The 20,000-nt window shown below is 40.7% G+C and overlaps 1 protein-coding gene and 1 long non-coding RNA gene across 3 annotated transcripts in view; one reads left to right on the forward strand and one right to left on the reverse strand.

The window, feature by feature from the left end:
* Positions 1-20,000, forward strand: part of LOC136825815 (uncharacterized) — a 108,742-nt gene that overhangs the window by 44,796 nt on the left and 43,946 nt on the right. The gene's annotated exons all lie outside the window — the stretch shown is intronic.
* Positions 17,554-20,000, reverse strand: part of LOC136825807 (uncharacterized) — a 4,159-nt gene continuing 1,712 nt past the window's right edge. The window contains exons 2-3 of the long non-coding RNA XR_010849461.1: positions 19,643-19,702; positions 17,554-19,027 (exon numbers count right to left, since the gene is read on the reverse strand). This is a non-coding gene — a long non-coding RNA (uncharacterized lncRNA). The remainder of the gene's footprint in view (positions 19,028-19,642; positions 19,703-20,000) is intronic.

The raw sequence follows: 20,000 nt of genomic DNA on the forward strand, positions 1-20,000 counted from the left end.
GTGAGCATGAGTGACATTGTATGTCTCAGGTTATTAATTTTGTGTCCTTCAGTTGATTTATCAGAATCTTCAACAATTAGAAGTCGAGCATCATTTGGCAGATCTTACCTTGATACACACTTTTTCTGGTTCCTCAAGGATGTTATTAAGGGATCTGAAGAGCAAAACAGCCGTCGCATTGAATCTTCATTAGTTGTTTTGCGTGATATTTTACGGCAAAATGACTCTCTGAACTTCTTGAAATCTTTATTCGTAGCTTCCTGTGCCTCTTCAGAGTAAAGTCCAATTGGAAGATTAAACTGCTCTATTACAGTAGTTCAATGAATAAGAATCCTATGCAAGCTCTGAGGCATATAATACCAATGATATTCTTCCACATAAATTTTAGCAGTGGTTATGCAGAAGGATTTAAATGCTGTGGCATTAATACCCAGTCCAGATGATAACGTACACAAGATGAAGTGTAAATTCCTCAACAAATCTCTCTTAAGTCCAAGAATTTCACTTGATGTTTCATCAAGTTGTAAAAATCTTTTAGCGGTATTTCCATCATTTGATTGCTTTGGCATATCTATCACTAACCCTGTTTGATCACGGAAGGCCTTTTGTGTTCTGGATTTCTGTTCCTGAACCGTTGCCTTTTCTTCTTGTGTTCTTGCTTGCCATTTCTTTGTAGGTATTTTGTATGATAGATGCAAACAACATTCCATAGATCTTATCCAGGCCTGTAAAATTGACAGTCCATACATGATTCCATCCTTTAACTAGGGCCTATTTGAAATTTTGTCTATGTCATTCATTTGCTTGGGTGATGCCCCACACAATGAACAGCATTGTATAGAGTTGCTGACCAGACATAATGAAGATGCTACTTTCCCATCTATCATTGTCAAGGTCACTTCATGAACGACATTAATGCCGTTTTCAATTTGTGTTGGTCAAAGTCTATTTATAGCATCTTTTAAGTATTGCTCTTCTTCCACGAAAACTTTTGAAGTTTCCTTAATGAATTTGAACCTTAGTGGCCTACAAAAAATGAAGAGGAGGGTTTACTATTTCTCCACACAACTACTTCCCCATTTTTTCTGTAACTCCACTCAGCTGTAGAGGCACCATGCAAGTAACAAATAAACAGGATTCAGACATAACATCCCGTTCCTCGTTATCACTTCGTACTTGCTTATAAATGCTTTGACCTGTTGTGCCATCAAATCCCACCTTGCACATTAATTTGAACTGCTCCATCTCAAAATTTACTTCCTTCTCATAAACTGCTTCAGTTATCCTTCTTGTTGTATGATCTATCAGATCTTGTAAGGTCACTGCTGCAGAATAGTCGGTAACTAGCCATGCTTCAGGAGGATAAGGTAAGCATTTTTCTTTTTCAGAACGAACATTGTTATATGAAGGAAAGAGTTTTGCTTTCTTATCAATTGCTTTATTCCTCAGATTTTCATAGCTTCTTTTTGAAAGCCCACAGTCTAAAATTAATGCCAGGGCTTCATTTGCAGAGAAAGAATGTTCTGTATTATTTCCCGATGAGGTTGAAGGACTCTCAGTGGAAACTTGGGCTAAAGCTTTGGCCAATCTTGGTTGACCTTCTTTTCTAAGAACTCTAGATGTAGCAACAGCAAGTCTATGAGGAGTTCTGCAGTTTTTCTTCTTTTTGTTTTATCTGATGAACCCTGAAAACTCGCTGCACAAGGTCGTCCTCTAGATTTGACACAAGGTTCATTAACTGGCTCTTGATGCACTTTAGTTGCAAGCCAGTCTTTGTACTTACTACTTTGAAATAGATTTCTGTTCCTGCTAACATGCTTCCATTTGAAATTCAAGTTCTTAAGAAAGTTACACACAATATTTGTTGCTAAAGTATTGTCAGTTATAATGAGCTCAATCTTTCCAAGCAAGAAAATTTTCAATCTCCCATCATTAAAACTATGAATAATGCCATCTTTTATTGCTTCACGTGCTTCCCTAAAGAGATATTGATTATCAACATCCATTTCAGTTCATCTAATAATCAAAAAGTTTCTGAAAAGTAAAAAAAACATAATAGATCAGTAATAGTCTTAGACCAAGTATCTGCATTATTTATGAGTATTTTTCTACAGTTTATTGAATGTTTATGTGCACTGTCAAGAAAGTTGCAACAAGTAGCAGAAAGTACTATCTGGCATAAATTGTGATAGAATTACTTAACATTTGGCACCATTGCCAATCTTTGCAAACCTTTGCATTTTTTTGTACCCCATTATAAACTTTTATGTATATAAAGGTTTTTAATAAAGTAGGAGTAACTTATTTTGAATCCAGCTATTATCAACTTATTGGGCACAAAAATAAAGAACAAGGCCTTAAGCACAGTTAATAATACACAAAATAGAAGCATAAAGATATAAACAATCTCTACAACACACCCTTCACGAACAGTAGCTAAAGAAACAATGACAAGGTTTTGCATGAGGAAGCAGTGAACAGCCAAGAGTAACAAGTTTGGTCACGTTTCAGCCTGCATAGGACTGGGTCAGGGAGTTGCTTACAATTTATAATACTGCCTTCCTTTCTCCTTGATATATGTATTTTTGATTTTCATAATTGTTTCAGTAATTAGGAAAGGTCGAAATTTTAATTTCTTTCCACCTGCTGGCCCTATTCCGACTCATTGAGAATAAGTAGAGTATTTCAGATCATCAGTGTTATCATATAGCCTAAATGATTCGAAACGTGCTAACCTAATCGTGGCCTGTCTTATAGTACGACACCCAGGTTACTTCATTCTTATAGTTCAAATTGTGATTAAATCAATGCATTGCTTTGTGTATATTAACTAAACAAACGATATAAATTTAGTGTTGGCGCATTCAATGTTCCTAGCTCAAAATAGAGTAGAATCAGATTGGCGTGAGTACAATCTCTACTTCATAACCCTCATCCAAAGCACACCTCAAGAAATTCTCCTTACATTTAGATATGCATATCTCCTAAAGGAACTTTTCCCTAAATGTACTTTAAGATGAAAGGAATACTTAAGTGGATTTGAAGGCACCAACAACTAAGGCAGCATTCTTGAGTCCCTACTCGCTCGAACCACTCTGTACCAAGGCTGTGAAGAGACTGACCTCACGGCCGTCTTTGACCGACAACAAACATTCAACTGACCACCAAACAAACAACCGATACCGCTAGTTAAGCACTATTACTTACAGTTAAATACACGAACAGCCAAAAAATGCTTTTCATTACTAAATACAAGCACAACAAAACATAATATCCTACTTCTACATAATACGCATTTCCACTTTATGTAAATTTAAAGAGAATACATAAAGTTATACCATAATTTGCCGAAAAGTACAGTCTCTCTTGTCGAGTTTCAACAGGCCCACTGTGGAATGGAGCAGCTAACCAGAGGAGCCACTATGGCGATTAAAACACTGACAACAGAAAATGCTCACCTTACTTAAAACAATTACCCCAGGCATTTATGCATCATTGAGACGTCATTCTTATCACAACACGTAATGGTCATTCTCAGTAAGTCTGACTGAGGCATCACCCGAACGTCGGCGATTTTCAGTCAACTTCTTTATTGAGTCGTTACCAATTTTTTCGTGGCCAGAAATCTCTCCCTTCAGGACTAAGAGAGTCGAAGTGCTCAAGGTGGTGCTTTCTTTTTGACGCTCCCAGTTGAGAGCTAAGCGTGCTTCTAAGCTTCTCCTAAAGTGTAACTTTATTTAAGTGTAATCTTTTTTTATTCTTTTGTAGAATATTGGTAGCATGTAATGTATTATTAGATGTCAAACACGAAATTCGAAACTTCAGAAAAACACTAATTCTTTAGAATTGAGAGAAAACAGTTGTAGCATTAATTTTCCATCAACGGCCAGAGGTCCAGTTGCTCTGTGGCACAGTCTCTTTATTAACTGTGAGTGTGAGCATTTTCGGTGTTCCTAAAAATTCTCAAAAAATATTGACAGAATATTGTTCCGCATGATAGTCAACGTTGGACCTATAACTGAACAGTCGTCAAGCCCAAGTAGAGGTTTGGCCGTATCTTCTATTTAGATTTTCAGTGTTGTTCTTCTGTTGTATTTTGACGTGTGGAACATCTTGGAAGGAAAGACCGTAGCATAGGCCAATACGATTCTTGTAAGTCAGTAAGCCCACAGTCAGGGCACCGTTCGTTGGAATTATTGTCACCGTTGGACCATTTATATTTACAAACAGCAAATGTCTTATGCATTTTATGATTTAACCCTTTATTGTGATAGCATTCATAGGCCTAGGCTCTTAATTATAAACAAAATTTTTGATAGTCCGTAACTTTACATAAAAATCTTTTAAACATTTGTAGTAGATCTCTTTTACTTGATGTTACTAGTTGAGATGTCTGCTGGAAAAAACTAATTTTATGGTTCCTGCTCAGTTGGGAATGACTTCCATGCACAGGTTTGAGACTCAGCCATAAGGGAGTGACAGAGTGGATTCCTCAGAAGTGAATGCTTGAAGCATTTCATGTTAGTCTAAATGCTTTAAGACATCTGCCTTCATAGAAAATGAGATCTCAGGCTGAAGTTTGAATCCTGGATGTGTGAAACTTTGAAGATTTGATCTAAAGAAGAAACTGGAGTGAGAGCTGCAATCAGTACAAATGAACCTGCAAATGACATATTTAGAAATTCATAGGGCCTACAGACTCATACACACATCCATATTTTTCGGCGTATAATCATGTCTGTAAGTAGCAGTAAACACAGCTTAAACTGGAATGCGTCACGTATTGCTTATTGAAATATATGTCTTTGCAAAGTTCAGATTTTCAATATTTAACATAAAGAGTGCGCCCAAATAAATGATTTTTTTTTTGATGAATATAAATTTATAAAATCCATTGGCCATTATTTTGACTACCTCGCAGGCCCTGATTGACCATTTTTTTTCTATTTATTTATTATTTTTTTTCATTTTGAAAATGGACAATATATAGTGCCCGTATGTGATACAAAACCAGTTTGCTCTTTTATTTTACCTGTGTTTTTTCATTATATAGGCACATGCACATGCACATGCACATGCACGCATACACATGCACACATGCATATATATATATATATATATATATATATATATATATATATATATATATATATATATATATATATTTATATACATATACAAATATATTAATATATATATATATATATATATATATATATATATATATATATATATATATATATATATATATATATATATATATATATACATATACATATACATATATATATATATATATATATATATATATATATATATATATATATATATATATATATATACATATACATATATATATATATATATATATATATATATATATATATATATATATATATATATATATATATATATATATATATATATATATATATATATATATATATATATATATATATTGTAAACATTAGCGCCAAAATAAACTACAAAAAGGGCCCTCCTTTCTGCTTTGCTTGGCCGATAGATAGGCCTCTGTCTATTTTGGACCTGTGAGAAGTAGTGAAATCTGGTTTGGGTTAGTTTCAAGCAGTAAATTCAGTGTTCTAAGGCACACTCAGGAGATAATCTTAGCCTAGGGCAGTAACTGACTGGCGCCCTTTCTTTTGGTACAGAAGTGGTGACCCGGTCAGGCCATCGGCCCCCGCTACTACACCCATCCAGAAGTAATAAAAGGCCACGGCGCCAGAAGCTCGCTCTCACACACAGTCCAGTTGCTAATGTAAGAGGTCACGAGTGCAGACGTCCCCCCCCCCTTTCTTTCCCTCGTCGCCACGTGGAAGTAGCTGCCCTTTGCTTTGTACTCCATCCATGTGGCCAGTATCCATTGCAAGTGGGGAAGTGCAAATCCCAGAGCGAGCGGAAACTCAACTGCAGCCCTTCATCATCACAAGGGCACCTTTTTCCCACACCCGACCTACGACCCAAGAGTAGTTCCTTGGTCAGGGAGGCCTTTGTCTACACACACACGTGAACCCTGGCAGAAGACGCGGAGAAGGACTTGGACGACGCGGGATGCAGACGTCAGCCTTACGTTCCTACTATGTGGTAAAGTACCCAGAAAGAGTTGCTTAGTCACGTTATGTTCACCCTTGTGCATTTATTAAACTTCTGGGCCTATAACTTGGTATTCCCTGAGCTTCTTGGTTCAATCCCGGCCCACGTGTTCACTGCCTTCTTGCTCTAAGTCACTAGTCAAGCCTCGAGGATGTCCTTGGCGCCCTCAGTGCACTCTCGAGTAAAGCATTCCCCAAATTCCAGCCTTAGATTGTAACCTGGGTCCTCATATCGTTTCAGAAGGACGATCGTAGCAGAATTCTCCTTGGTCCATGTTCCTGGCATTCCCAAGCTTTGCCTCCCCTCCCCGCCCCCTGCCTCGGGAGGACTTCTGCAGCAGCAATTTAACGCGTTTTAATTCATTTTCCCTTTTGATCTTGTCTGTCATGTAAATATACCTATTTTTGTATCCACGTGTTTCATGCACTTCCCTTTGAGAAAGAGCCCTCAGCTCCTGTATAACTCCTTTTATATATTTTTTTATATGTTCCTGGTTATCTTTCAAGGCCATTGTAGAGTAAAGTACTGAATGTGGAGACTTAAGAATTACCTGCACCAGGAAACATATAAAAATGGCGACCTGGCCAGCGATTTTCGTAACGATTGCATTTCCCCCCCCCCCTTTTGTTGTTTGTGTTGCACTTTGTAAAATCAGCAATTAGCTCAGCTAAGCTGGATACGAGACAGATTACAAACCTTTGAAAAGCCAGCGCAACAGGCCAAGGAAATTCTGCGCAAGTAAACTGTGTTTATTTAGTGTAGGACACTTTAGCAAACATGACTTAACCTAGGAATTTTTTTTTATAGTAGGGCGCATGTCAAAGAAAACGAGAGAGAGGATCGCCAAAATTTAGGTTTTGAAAGCCTTTGCACGTGGCTTGCATGCCATTCAAGTAGGTTATTTAGGTGCTAACCCATTAAAGGAATAGTGCGCGTATTCCTCCTGTGAAAACCTGTGATTTGGAAATCGAATCCTTAAGTAGGTGCCAGAATTCGACTGCAAACACGCCTTCGAAAGTCAGACTAGCATCGCTGACTCAGTTTACTCTCTCTCTCACGTTTAGAAATAGGGCGAAATCGTATATTATGCTAGGCTAACGCGAAGGACTGATAGAGGTCGACGACCGTCATTTCGTTCCCTCCGTTCGGGGAAGTACCGGGTTTGTTTACAAATATTAACTTCATTCATTCATTTGTTGCAGACAGCTGGCCCAGCGGCCTATCAGATAAACAGACCGGGAGGTAAAACGGCCTTGACCGACATTCATAGCCCAGTTAGGAAATGTGTGAAAATTTGTTTGTTTGATTTTTCTTTGCTCTCCCTCGGCTCGCTCCATCAAATTGTTTGCATTATTGGGGGCCTGACATTATATGTTCTGTATTGTTCTGTTTTTGTTTGTTTTATTTTGGGCTTTTACTACAGCTGTGTGTTGCATATCTGTTATGAATTTGGGATTACCACCTACCTAATTGCCATTGAGAATAAAACTTCTCCCATAAGTAGGTAAAACTAGCGATCTCCCAAATCAGACCTCATCTGTGCGGGAATTCTAGGGAACCTATATATTCCATTATAGACTCCAATAAGCCTGCCTCGTCGGCAATTTGGGTGAGACCAATTCATTTCCATTTCAGTCCCCCAATAAGCCCGCCTCGCCGGTAATTTGGTGAGACGAATTCATTTTCAATCCAGTCCTCAATAAGCCCGCTTCGTCGGTAATTTGGTGAGACCAATTAATTTCCAATTCAGTCCCCAATAAGCCCGCTTCGTCGGTAATTTGGTGAGACGAATTCATTTTCAATCCAGTCCCCAATAAGCCCGCTTCGTCGGTAATTTGGTGAGACGAATTCATTTTCAATTCAGTTCCCAATAAGCCCGCCTCGTCGGTAATTTGGTGAGACCAATTCATTTTCAATCCAGTCCCCAATAAGCCCGCTTCGTCGGTAATTTGGTGAGACCAATTTATTTTCAATTCAGTTCCCAATAAGCCCGCCTCGTCGGTAATTTGGTGAGACCAATTCATTTCCAATTCAGTCCCCAATAAGCCCGCTTCGTTGGTAATTTGGTGAGACCAATTTATTTTCAATCCAGTCCCCAATAAGCATGCTTTGTCGGTAATTTGGTGAGACCAATTAATTTTCAATCCAGTCCCCAATAAGCCCGCTTCGTCGTTAATTTGGTGAGACCAATTCATTTCCAATTCAGTCCCCAAAAAGCTCGCTTCGTCGGTAATTTGGTGAGACCAATTCATTTTCAATTCAGTCCCCAATAAGCCCGCCTCATCGGCAATTTGGTGAGATCAATCATTTGTTAATCATAGTCCCCAAATCAAAACCATTTTTTCGGTACTGTGGGAGACCAAAGAATTCCAATTCCTCAGAGTTTTAAAAGCCGTTCATACTGTAAAGTCACCAACAGTCTCTCTGTTAGAAATTTGCTTGCATTTATTATACCTGGACAACTCCTTCCTACGCCCTTGGAAAATTTCTGTGTGTTACTGGCGTCCTCTCCCACCTGCAAAATGTCGACAAGATCTCAGCAGAGCGAGGATTTCAAGTTCTTCATGTCCTCCAGGAAGGAACTCGGCCTTTCTGGGTGAGACCTAAGGGACTGGGTACAGGAGAGGATGGACGCAATACAAGCAGAGAGACAGGCTCAAGAGAGACGAGAAGAAGCAGAGAGACAGGAACGAGAAGCAGAGAGACAGGCTCAAGAGAAACAAGAAGAAGCAGAGAGACAGGAACGAGAAGCAGAGAGACAGGCTCAAGAGAAACGAGAAGAAGCAGAGAGACAGGCTCAAGAGAAACGAGCAGAAGCAGAGAGACAGGAACGAGAAGCAGAGAGACAGGCTCAAGAGAAATGAGAAGAAGCAGAGAGAGAAGAAAGGGACAAGCAGCGTGCCCATGAACTCGCGATGCTGCAATGGTGTGGCCCTTTGCCTCCACCTGCCACCCAGGGGATGAGCGCCTTCAGCCAGGCTCTCGCCTGCATGCCAAAATGGATGGAGGCTGAGCCCAAGGTGTGGCTCGACAGCGCCGAGACAGTCTTAAAGGCCTGCCCCCTGAGTGCAGCCGAACTCTCCCTGGTGTTGGGCAAGTTCCTTGGAGGGAAGGCCCTTATTGCCTACAAAGCTCTCCCGCCGGAGGAGCAAGAAAATTGGGATGTCGTCCGCCAGACTATCGCTAAGGCGTACGAAATAACCCCTGAACGCTGGAGGAGGCGCTGGCGAGGGCAAGTTAAGGAAGTAAATCAGACCTGGGCAGACTGGGCCTACCAGTCCGAGCGCGCCCATGCCAAATGGTTCGAGTCTGTGGGGGTTATGACCCTCAACGAGGCAATGGAACAGATGAAAATAGAGCACTTCCTACTCTACGCCCCTCCAGCCCTCGCCACGCACGTCGCCGAGAAGGAGCCTACGACGTTGGTGGAATGCTGTTGCATTGCTGACTCCTGGGATACTCATCACCCCCAGGAGAGCTCCCTGCAGCGCAAAATTAATCCACCCGCCTGCCTTTCGGGTGCCCCTCCGCCGAAGAATGGGCAATCACAGAAACCCGTTGTGTGCGGGTTCTGTAAAAAGATCGGGCATTCCAAAGAACAATGCTGAAGTAAACCACCAGAGCCTCTTTCTCCCGGACAACCCACTAATAAGTCGCCTGCTCCCTCTGCAGGGGCAGTGCGAAGAGATTTCAGCCAAACCTTTTGCATGGCGTGCAGGGTTTATGGCCACTCTCCCTCATGGGCAAAATGCCCTAGAAATAATAAGTCCGGTAATCCTGCCATTGCCCTGGCAGTTACGAGTCCCGAGTCCTTAGGCCCTCCAGCCAAGGGTCCCATATATGTGGCACCTCCTCGAGGTAGATACTCAGCACACCAGGTCAAGGCATTTGATGACTCTGGCGCCCGCGCAAATTTCCCTCATAAGGAAAGACAAAGTTCCCTATGGAGCTATCATAAACCGATGCAAACTCGTCACAATTGAGGGCATCAACGAATTCAAAATGATCCTCCCTACGGTCCAACTGAGGGTCACCCGACCCCACAGAGCCAGGACCCTTTGTCTCGCCGTAGCGAAACACATTCCAGGAGGCTATGACGTCCTCCTGGGCCAGGACTTTATGTCCCCCTCCAAACCACGACAATTCCGGGGTCCAAATTCCCCAACTAATCCTCCAAATCCGAGTCCAGTGCCTGGCACGGCATCAGTGCCAGTGCCGAGGCCTCAGCCAGATCTCCCTTCAGGAGAATCTCGGCTATCAACTCCTCTGCCAGTGCCACTTGGGCGCACTGAGCAGTGCCAATCTCCATCCGTCCAGACAGACGAGACCACTACCACATCGCTACCAGTGCCAGTGCCAGTGTCAGTGCCAGAGCATGCCCCTGATCCCCCTCCAAGGGATCCAACTCCAAACCCCTCTTCGCCCGGCCTGGTGCCGCTGCCAGTGTCGGTAACAAGAGAGACGGGTTCTCCTGACCCCAGCGGAGGCTCAACCAAAGGCACGGATTCGCAACCCAGGCCTGAGCTGGTCACCACTGCATGCAAGTCAACCACGCCCCCTCCGTCCGTCCCCTCTCTCTCGCTGCCCACCGCAGATACCTTCACGAGTCATGATTTTGCCCTGCCTCGCTGGGCCAATGAACTCTGCGAACTGCGCTGATTAATGTCCATGCTGGCCAACAAAATTCCTGTGTCAGTTGTCGCAGCAGCTGACCCAGATGGCACCCCTTGCCCCCCTTTGGCCTCAGGCCCTCCGATTCCCCGGCCAAGGACAACGGTCCAAGGAGGAGAGGCTCGCAGCGGAATTACCCCGGGTTTGGGCGATCGCTGGTAGTCCACAACGAGCTCCCGAGCTCTTCTGGCATGTTACGAACCCATGAGTTCGTATTTATACATATATATATGTTGTTTGTTTTCTTGAATTAGTATTAGCTGCCTTTAAGGGTTTATTTGTTGTCACTTGTCAACGACAGTTTAGTCACTCGTCGACGATAGTTGGTTGTTTATCAGTTGTTGACATCCGTATATTTGTTGCTGCAGTAGTTACTTAGCTGCTTTACTTTCATAATCATGGCAGTTTAACCCTTTTGACTAATTGTTCATTGATGGCCGTAAATTATTTATTAATATCTATTATTCTCGTTTAGTTGTTCTCTCGTGTAATTGGCTGGTTAAGACTGATACTTATTTCCCCTCTTTGATGGTTGGCTGATGGGCAAACGAGCTGATGAGTGGCCTGGAACTGCAGTCGGATGGCGAAGTCACCTACTTACTCCCGTGAGGAGAACTTGTCTGGATTGGCGAGAAACACTTACTTACTCTCGTGAGGAGAACTGACTTGGATTTGTATTGTGGACGTAGTGCGCACTTTGAAGGCTGTATATTTGGTGGATCCCTCGTGGTGGCCCCGAACTGGATCCTGCCCTTGCTGGAAGTTGTTCCTGAGTTCCTCTGATTATAAAGGTGGCTTCCCGTCGTAATTGCTATACGACTTAAAAACATCCCAACAGAGCTCTCTATCGAACTACTGAAGACTACGACTAGAAGAACGGTAGTTCTGCAATTTTCTGGAAGTCTCTGGCAACACGAAGACCTAGTGATAGAAGATCTTGGACCTATCCATCGTCATCCAGATACCCGAAGACCATGTGATAGAAGATCCTGGACCCATCCATCGTCATCCGGATACCTTATCTATCTAAGGTCCTGTATCGTCATACTAGCCGAAGTTAATTATTATTATTATTATTATTATTATTATTATTATTATTATTATTATTATTATTATTATTATTATCCTTCACTTCTTTCTTGACGTAGCCCTCGGATCCCAACTGAACCCATAAAATCTTTTCAACATCTTTGGGTTTTAAATTAAATAATTTTTGTTACTGCCTTCGAGGCTAATACGTAACATGGCACCTGTGCAAACTTGGCATAGGGCCACCTCTTCATCTTTCGAACGTCTTGGCACCTTTCATCCAGAAGAGGATGTCAAGGCCTTCTGCTATCTTCTTCCTTTCCTTTGGAACTTCTATCCCTCATCCTTCTCTGTCGATCTTTCCTTTACACTTTCCCTTAATTACCACCGCAAGAGGCAGTTAACATATGGGATATCATCCCCTTTAAAAATACATTCATCATTTTAACTTTGAAGCAGTAAGAGAGACAGAGTGGGAAGTGGCACGCCCTTACACCCATACCTTGGCACAAGGCAGGCGTGTCAGCTCTTCCTGAAGGGGTCGCGCCCTTCGGGTTTCCTTTCCCAGTCCTTGGGCTGAGAGTCAGTTCTGACTGTCGTCTATTGGCGACGGACGTTAAATTAATACATAAACAATAAATACCTCACTCTGTTATCCTTCGTTTTTCTGTGTATATCATTTACTCTTTCATTTAATTTTTTTTCTTCTATTTGTTAACGAATCTCGAGTCACAAGACTCCTGCCCTTGCGAGTTTTAACGTTACCCTTTTAATACCAGCGGCGTGTCCCGCCCCTCAGTAAGAAGTCACGTCCTTCGTTTGTCATTCTGTTTAGTTTTTTTTTTTATTTTATTTATTGAGTTTTTTTTTTGTGGAGAAATCTATCCCTGTCCAGTCCCCCTTCATTTGTTTATTTTCCCATTCATACTTCGAGCGAGTATCTATTTATAACTTACACCCGAGTTGTAGGCCGTGGAAGTAAAAATTTAGCGTTGTTTAAGTTTAGCGAATTAAAGCCCGCGAATAATCTCTTTGCCTCGCTCGCTCAGCAAGCTGTCAAACTCCTGTCACTTAATTTTAGCGCTCGCTGGAGGTATTAGCTACTCATCGAGTTTGTAAACAATTATTGTCCACCGATTGGAAAGAGGAATTGAATTTTGTTATTACAATTTCTAGTAAAGGGGATATCATTTAAAACCAATGGTGTATTGTCATTTATACCGCCTCTTCAAGGCACAACTAATCGCATGCATGTATTTCCAGCATAGCAGTAAGCAGTTGGTTGATTTACATTTGTTTTCATTTTACATCCTGCCTTTTATTTTTTTTTTTTTTTTTTTATTTTGTGACTTTGAAGTGTTCTTTGTTTATTTTTTTGAGTGCCTTATTACCCTCAGTAAAGTAAAGCGAGTAAAGCATGTGTAGAATCAGCACTTATGAAGTATTTCTGCAATAATTAATTTCCAAGTAAGGGTACTTTCTTATTGTATGTTCTAAATTGCACTCTGCACCTAGAGTAAACCTTCAGTTTGTCATTGATCAGTATTGCAGCAGAGTTTTGTAAATAAAGTAAAATAACAGTTGTAGCAAAGCAGAAGCTAGAGTAAAGTCGAACGTTTTCTTCGCTCATTTTTGCTGTTATTGACATTCGCACCAGATTAAAGGTGCAAATGTCATCTTGCAGGGGGAGCTGGAAAGATTAGCGTCAAAATAAGCTACAAAAACGCCCTCCTTTCTGCTTTGCTTGGCCGATAGATAGGCCTCTGTCTATTTTGAACCTGTGAGAAGTAGTGAAATCTGGTTTGGGTTAGTTTCAAGCAGTAAATTCAGGGTTCTAAGGCACACTCAGGAGATAATCTTAGCCTAGGGCAGTAACTGGCTGGCACTCTTTCTTTTGGTACAGAAGTGGTGACCCGGTCAGGCCATTGCCTCCCCCTACACCCGTCCAGAAGTAATAAAAGGCCACGGCGCCAGAAGCTCGCTCTCACACACAGTCCAGTCGCTAATGTAGGAGGTCACGAGTTCAGACGTCCCCCCTTTCTTTCCCTCGTCGCCACGTGGAAGTAGCTGCCCTTTGCTTTGTACTCCATCCACGTGGCCAGTATCCATTGCAAGTGGGGAAGTGCAAATCCCAGAGCGAGCGGAAACTCAACTGCAGCCCTCCATCATCACAAGGGCGCCTTCCTTCCCGCACCCGACCTACGACCCGAAAGTAGTTCCTTGGTGAGGGAGGCCTTTGTCTACACACACACGTGAACCCTGGCAGAAGACGCGGAGAAGGACTTGGACGACGCTGGATGCAGACATCAGCCTTACGCCCCTACTATGTGGTAAAGTACCCAGAAAGAGTTGCTTAATCACGTTATGTTCGCCCTTGTGCATTTATTAAACTTCTGGGCCTATAACTTGGTATTCCCTGATCTTCTTGGTTCAATCCCGGCCCACGTGCTCACTGTCTTCTTGCTCTAAGTCACTAGTCAAGCCTCGAGGATGTCGTTGGCGCCCTCAGTGCACTCTCAAGTAAAGCATTCCCCAAATTCCAGCGTTAGATTGTAACCTGGGTCCTCATATCATTTCAGAAGGACGATCGTAGCAGAATTCTCCTTGGTCCGTGTTTCTGGCATTCCCAAGCTTGGCCTCCCCTCCCCCCCCCCGCTCGGGAGGACTTCTGCAGCAGCAATTTAACGTGTTTTAATTCATTTTCCCTTCTGATCTTGTCTGTCATGTAAATATACCTATTTTTGTATCCACGTGTTTCATGCACCTCCCTTTGAGAAAGAGCCCTCAGCTCCTGTATAACTCCTTTTATTTTTTGTTTTATATGTTCCTGTTATCTTTCAAGCCCAGTGTAGAGTAAAGTACTGAATGGGGAGACTTAAGAATTACCTGCACCAGGAAATATAAAAATATATATCTTAGTGGAAGGAGGCAGGGGTCAATCCATACTTAAAATCATCAACGAAGGGCAAAGGACACACAGATATACAAGCTGACTTTATTCCAACGTTTCGTAATTATCAAATTAATTACATCATCAGGGCTGTTAAAATAAAAAATAGAATTCTTTGTAAAATCGTAAAAGCTAAAACTAAAAGTTAAGAATTGAAAAGCTGAAAATTATTCATACAAAAATCTCAGAAATGTACACAAACATTAAAATTAAAGAACAAAATTTTTAAAAATCATTACATCCAAACGAAAGGTAACAGAATATACAGTAAACTAAAATTGAAAACTATCCATGAAAGTTGTTACAGAACAAAAGATTAAGGGCCGACCTAGAGGAGTGACAGCGTGAAACTAAACGTAAACATGAATAGAAACAACGCAAGTCACAATAAATATAGAGGGGAGGAGGACGTATGAGTGTTTAACGACGGAACAAGTTGTTTAATAAAAAGTGATTCCAGAATACCAATGTCTTGAGGGTTGGTGGTATGGCCTAAAATGCAGAAGTCTTTGTTATCAATGTGTGTTTTACAAATTTTGGAGTAATTTTTTATATTGGAATGTTCTGGGTTTGAAATTCTGCTACCTGTACGGAAGCTTACACCATGATGAGAATCGATACGCACCTTAAGGAGTCTACTGGTGGATCCCACATAGGTCCCTGTTTGACATTCAGGGCAAGTATATTTATAAGCAATACCAGATGACATACAAGGTGATAATCGATCTTTAGTTTTAAAGAGTGAACCAATGGTGAAAGGGTTCTTAGGAATTAAAGTAACATCAATGGCGTAAAAATGATCCTAAATAATTTGAGTGAACTTTTTGTGAAACTTGAGGTCATGAGTAAATGGAAAGCTTGCGTAAAACCTCATTTTTTGGACTGTTAAAACTGCTGGTTTTGTAATGAAATGTTTGTTGAGTAGTTTATGTAATTCCCTATACACCAGCTTTGCAGGGAAACAGTTATTATTAAAAAAGTCAATTAAAAACTAAATTTCTTTATGGAAAAGGCTCCAGTTAAATCCAACTCTGTTTCTACCCTTCTCCACAGAGCACTCGTCCTTATGTCGAACTGGAGCCTTTTCCATAAAGAAATTTCCTTTTTAATTGACTTTTTTTTTAATAAAACAGTATTACATATATTTCTCAATAGTCAACTTCTTATCAAACGTTACACCTAAAAAATCTTTGAAAGTCATTAACATTTAAAACCCTAACACTTACATGTAAATCTGGATGCAAAGGCAAACATGTTCTAGATTGAATAGCTATCATACTTTGAGTTTTAGAAAAGTTAAGCTTCATGCCCAAAAAACATCTCTATTCAAGGATTCTGAAACAACAGACCTCAGGTGCTGAGAAGGAACAGCAGCTACAAGAGTACATAGTATCATCAGCGTATACAATCAGTTTGTTCTCCAGACCTTGCCACGCGTCACTAGTACAAATAAATGGCTCAGGTCCAAGAACGTTACCTTGAGGAACACCTAAAATGACTTTACTATAGCTACTATACTGGCCATCAACACAAACCCTTTGGGTTCTGCCTATTAAAGATTCATTTAATCTCTCCATAGCACCTAGCAATTCCCTATAACCTTAGCTTCTAGATAAAAGCGTCATGATTCATGCAGTCAAAGGCTGCGCTAAAATTTTAACCAGTCGTGCATACTCAGCACCCTTACCGAGAGCCCTCTGCAAGCTGGTAGATATTGACGTCAGTGCACCACACAAAAGTACCAAGGCTTTTACGAAACCGAAACTACGATACTGGTAACAGAATAATTTTCAATACACCTGTGAAGGTGCTTAAAGAGCAGCTCCTAAAAAACCATAGATAAAAAAAGGGGTATGGTAACTGAAATCAGCTTCTATTCTGAGAGGTATGAGGATTGACATAGTCCCTGTGGTAACGTAGCAATGTTTCCCTGCCCCCAGACAAAAGGAAAACTCACAAGTTCAATTAACTTTGGGAAATGGTAGCAACCTTAGGAGCAATGTGAAGAGCAGTCTTTTCAAAAAGATGACCAAGACCCCACGAGGGTTTAGGCTGCAGTAACTGTCAGCCTCCAGATGGAAAGTTTTGCCTCCTCTAGACTACAACTTGATGTTATGCCAAAGAAAAAGGATTTGTTACATACGCCTTTTACCACCTTATATCATACACAAAACAAAGAATACAAATTACTCCACATACAGTATTAATCATATATATGTCTAACACCATGAAATGGAATACAAACTTTAGGCTAAAGGCCAAGCGCCGGCACCTACAAGGTTATTCAGTGCTAAAGGTGAAATTGAGAGCAAAAAGGTAAAAAGAGCAAAGGTGTAACAGGAGGAAAACCTCACAGCTGCACTACGAAACAGTTGTTAGGAGAAGGTTGAGAGAAGTAAGATGGAAGAAAGAGCATGAGAACGGAGGTACAGTAAAAGGAATGAAGAGGGGTTGCAACTAGGGGCTGAAGGGACGTTGCAAAGAATTCTTAAGTAATGCCTACAGTGAACTACATGACGTGCACTGACAGCGCTAACCCCCTACGGGATAACAGCTTGAACCAAGGTCTATAGATTAAAGAGGTCTTCTCAGGCCACCGTAGTGCGCAGGTAGCCGGATGGTGGGACTTGTGGTGGGTCAGAGCGGTGACGTCACTCGGACCATGCCGTGCCTGAGTAAGCTGTGGAACTTCCATAAGAAAATAAAGGAACTATTCTTTCTGATTTTTTTTTTTTTTTTTATCTTTTCAGAGATTTATATTTTATTCTTTTAGAAAAATAAAAGTAAGATTACAAATACATAACTTTATTACATTAAAACAACCAAACCTATATTTGATGATGTAAATAACTGAAATTTGTTGAGCATTAGACAATTTAACTTGATAAAATAAATAATGATATATACAAAGTATATGCTTCAATTAGGTTCTATATCACGTTGCGAGCTTTTTCATTTTATTTTGTGCTTTTCTTAATGAACTAATACTCCTGTTCAAAACACGAATTCTAAAGAATGTACGACATCTAACAAAAAATTTAATAACTTCGTATGGTAATGTAATGTTATTGCTTTTAAAACACTTGCTAATTAAATCAGCCAGTTTATCTGTCGCGCCTTTTCCCGGTTTTAAATATTTTTCCCCGTGATAACAGAGAAACATTTTTTCCATTGTTTTTAAATACACCAAAAATTCTTCGCTTGGTTGCAACAGCGTTCCATCTCTTGCACTTTCGGCACCAATCCACGAGCCATCTCCCTTCGTCGCTGCGGTTCAAGGGAATTCATATTCAGGAAACTTACGAACTATATAACCACCAACGTATTGTAAGCTTCCATCTTCCATCGCATTTCCTAATTCTTCTTGTCAATTTCCAATCCTGCATTGTCATAATTTTGCAAATCATTACCTAATTCCACTGGCAAACAAAACAACATAGGCGACAGGCTTAGCTCTTTTTGGATAAAAGTTTCTTCATCTACATAGGATGCGTTTGTTCAACAGGAAAGCTGGAAAATGAGGTTGATGTCGTCACATCACTATTGCAACTTTCATCGTTGCAGTTGATCCTAACAGTTTGCTCTCTTTGCCTAGAATGTGGGCTCTGATTCGGTGCTTAAATGCAACGGGTGATAAGTGTTGATGACATGCACCCATCTGCCTTATGCAGCCAAAAAAGTGTTCAAGACCATCTTGATTTAGCCTGTAAGTCAGAATATATGATGTTTGAAGTTTATCTTTGACCATTCTCAGCAGCTTCATTAATGAATTGCATGATATAATTAAGCCTTTTTGGAAAGGGTAGAGCCTATTGCTTTTAATCACTTTCATTTCTTTAGACACCCGAATCATATCATGCAACGTTTTATTTTGTATGTCCAGATTCATCCTAGGCATTTCTTAATGGTTTCTTATCACGAGGCACTCGAGAGTTAAATAAATCGAACAAGGTATCTACAAGGCAAATAAACTGACTTGTGGTTTCCCAATCCTTATCTTCAAGCAAACCTTTGTTACTATAGGTCCGGCCTACGTCACGGTCTGTAACTGCGCAGAACAGTCATATTTTGGGTCGGGGTTGAGAAGACCTCTTTAATCTATAGACCTTGCCTTGAACCAAAAGATTTGTGTATCTGACTTGGGCACCGATGTCCAGCTACCCCTCATTCCTCTCACGTGTCACCTAATTAGGGAAACCTCTCTCGTCACGCCTTGTCCTACGACACAAAACAAGGTAGTCGTCCCATCATCAGACAGCAGCCCTGTGGAATAAGCAAAAACTTGCAGTGAATTCTGGACCGCATTATGAGCCAGCCAACAAAACTGAGATCTTAGGTATCTAATGCACAGCTGAATTGTGATAAAATTTATATCAGAATAATTTCTATCCTTTTAAAAATAAAGCGAAGCTTGTGATATTTTAGAACTGAATATCATCAATGAGTTTAGTAAATGAAAGTCATTTTTAAATGGCCAGTTCTGTTGGCCCTAACCGTGGTAGCTAAGCAAGAATTCCCCTTCAAATGATTCTGAGTCTCTATCCCGATCTAAAGGACTTAAAAATTTTTTTTTGCTCTAAAATCTGTATCAATAAGATGATCACCTGTGAAGTAAAACTGCGTAGCACTAAAAAGCAGACATTACTGTACTCTCAGTAACTGAATTTTTACACGGCTTCACATTCAAACTGTTAGTTTTTAATAGGACTTAATTTATCAGATTCCCAGTTAACATCAAGATCTCCAGACAACTGTTTTACCCATTTATAGAAATTCTTCAAAACATATAACTAAAATGCCAAAGTCGCAATGAGCATGTGCTTTGGTGCTTTCCAAAAGTTCGACATAAAAGAGAAGCTCCTTGGCAGCAGTACTTACTCTACATGAAGCGTGCACACTTTGCAGCTATTCGGTGCTGCCTAGTACAGCTAGTCGCACCTACAAAACAAATGACAAGGGGGATTAAAAAAAGCAATGAAGTGATTGTCTACAATTAAGGGGATAGAGAATAAAACTAAAAAAAATGAATATTTCAACAGATACAATCTAAATGGGGACCTATATCACATGTGCTGTACAGCCTTCCAATTTTTATTAAGCAGCAGAGAGACAACAGGCAAGTGCTTCCGCCGTGGAAAAATGCCCACTACTGTTGAAAGCAGTAAAAGTTTTCGTAATTTTGGTTCGTCACAAACCCATCTGATATGTACTTGCCTTATTTTCTTGGTCACAAACC

Source organism: Macrobrachium rosenbergii, chromosome 39 (genome assembly GCF_040412425.1).
Source record: "Macrobrachium rosenbergii isolate ZJJX-2024 chromosome 39, ASM4041242v1, whole genome shotgun sequence".
NCBI classification, from domain to species: domain Eukaryota; kingdom Metazoa; phylum Arthropoda; class Malacostraca; order Decapoda; family Palaemonidae; genus Macrobrachium; species Macrobrachium rosenbergii.